The sequence below is a fragment of the Elephantulus edwardii genome, unplaced genomic scaffold (assembly GCF_000299155.1).
Source record: "Elephantulus edwardii isolate Elephantulus edwardi_28Jun2011 unplaced genomic scaffold, EleEdw1.0 scaffold00089, whole genome shotgun sequence".
Taxonomy (NCBI): domain Eukaryota; kingdom Metazoa; phylum Chordata; class Mammalia; order Macroscelidea; family Macroscelididae; genus Elephantulus; species Elephantulus edwardii.
Genome location: NW_006399839.1, coordinates 9,752,773 through 9,755,037, shown reverse-complemented (window position 1 = coordinate 9,755,037; position 2,265 = coordinate 9,752,773). Strand labels below are relative to the sequence as shown.

At 43.9% G+C, this 2,265-nt stretch overlaps 1 pseudogene; it reads left to right on the top strand.

Moving 5' to 3' along the window:
* The first annotated feature begins 737 nt into the window (after window positions 1–737).
* LOC102844360 lies at window positions 738–1,099 on the top strand (annotated as a pseudogene).
* The last annotated feature ends 1,166 nt before the right edge of the window (window positions 1,100–2,265 follow it).

The window sequence follows — 2,265 nt, the reverse complement described above, 5'->3', positions numbered from 1 at the left end:
TTCACAATGACAAGGGGTCTAAGGCAGGGATGAGAAGAGAGTTCCTTTCCTCTGCAGTGATCAAGGGACAGACACACGCCTGTATCAGAAAAGAAGGACAAAGAGCCAGATGAGAAGAAATGGGGGCTCTTGAGAGCAGGCAATCTTGTAGTTCACTACAAGTTGGAGGCTTCTGTGAGCATTTATAACCACTACCAACTTATGGTTCAAAGAATACCATGCAAAGTTCTGCAGCCACAGAAATGGTTGCCCTATCTAGTGAACAGAACTTTCAAGTAGAATCCCACCTTTCTGACTGGTTTTCCCACTTGAAAATGGATAACAAGAAAACAAAGATTCTCACCACAGGGCCGACTGGCAGCATCATGATAGATGGCAAAGAGACTGAGATTGTTAACAGCTTAACTTGCTTGGCTCCACAATCAACACTCTTGGTACCAACCAAGAGAAAACAACCAGGAAAACAAAAGATGAATTGCACTGAGAAAATCCACTGTCAGGGACCTCTCCAGAGTACTGAAGAGCAACGATGTCAGTCTAGAGACTAAGGTGCACCTGAGCCACGTCATGATCTTGGCAATTACTTGCTACGCATCAGAGAGCTGGACAATGACTAAGGATGATAGAAGAAGAATTGATGATTTGCGCATCTCACATTGTCCCCACCACCAGGTGGAAAAGCAGATAAGAAGGCCGTGGCCGGGGAGGAGAAGGAAGGACACTGTCTTTATGCCAATATGTCCATAAGTCTGCCTTATAAGGTCCTGCACGAGGCTGAAGACCAGATGGTGACCTATGAGGCGAATACGGGCGAGGTGTACTGGGGGAAGCTGAAAGAGGCAGAGGTCAACATGAACGGTCAGATGTCCAGCATCACAGTCACCTGTAGAGACGGCCGAGTGGCACAGCCAGAGCAGGTGGACGTCTGTGGCAGCAAGATCTGCTGTCTGATACTGCTGGAGATGCTGAAAAACGCACCCATGTTAAAGAGCATGAAGAATAAAAACCAGGGGTCCTGGGCTGGCTGGGGAGAGCTGCAATCCTGAAGGCCCAAGCGGCTGCAAGAGGAAGGGGCCGTGGAAACATCTTCCAGAAGTGAAGATAAATGTATCTGTTAAACAGAACTTTGTGCTGCTTTTGTTGTTTAGGTTGGCTGGGTGGAAGCGGAGGAGGCAGTTTATGCTTACAACATCATGGGTTATGAGTTTGTCGTCATCTTTCTCATATCAGATAAGGGACTTATATCCAGAATTTATGAAATACTTGAGCACCACAACAAGATAAAGGTAAAGAATCCAATAGAAAAATGGGCACAGGATATGAACAGCCCTTCACTGAAGACGACATTCAGATGGCGAACAAGCACATGAAGAAATGCTCAAAATCCCTAGCCCTAAGAGAGATGCAAATTAAAACAACTATGAGATATCATTTCACCCCAGTCAAAATAGCAAAATTTAACAGAACAGCAAGCAACAAATGTTGGCGAGGTTGTGGAGAAACTGGAACCCTTATTCACTGTTGGTGGGAGTGTAAAATGGTGCAACCCCTGTGGAAAGCAGTATGGCGCTTTCTCAAAAAGTTGCAAATAGAGATACCATTTGACCCAGCAATTCCACTACTGGGAATATACCCTGAAGAGACCATAGCTGACATCCAAGCAGATATATGCACACCCATGTTTATTGCAGCTTTGTTCACAATAGCAAAGATTTGGAAACAACCTAAGTGCCCATCAACAAACGAATGGCTAGAGAAGCTGTGGTATATTCGCACAATGGAAGACTATGCTGCATTGAAAAACAAGGAACTCATGCAATATTATTCAAAATGGTTGACTCTGGAGAACATTATGCTGAGTGAAATATCCCAGTCACAAAAGGACAAATATTACATGATGCCACTGTTGTAGAATGGGACTAACCTCGGGGTTGGGGTGAGACTGAGTAAGATGGGTTCAATAATGTATACTGCACTGAAACAGAGGAGGGAGAAAACTGTTTAAAAGAGATATGTGACTAGGCATTTCTGTCATCACAGGAGTCTAGAGCGATGGCTCCATGGTGGAGGGGACCTGGGGGAGGGTTTGTAAAACAATGAAAGAATCTTTTCTTTTACTTTTCCATAATTTTTGACTCATGTACTTATAACTTGTTAGTTAAATTTGTGTCTTCTAGGTTGCAACCCCCAGATGATACATCTTCAAGGATATGAACATGTATGGCTAAGCACAATTAATAACAGTGCATCTAAATTCCAAAATCA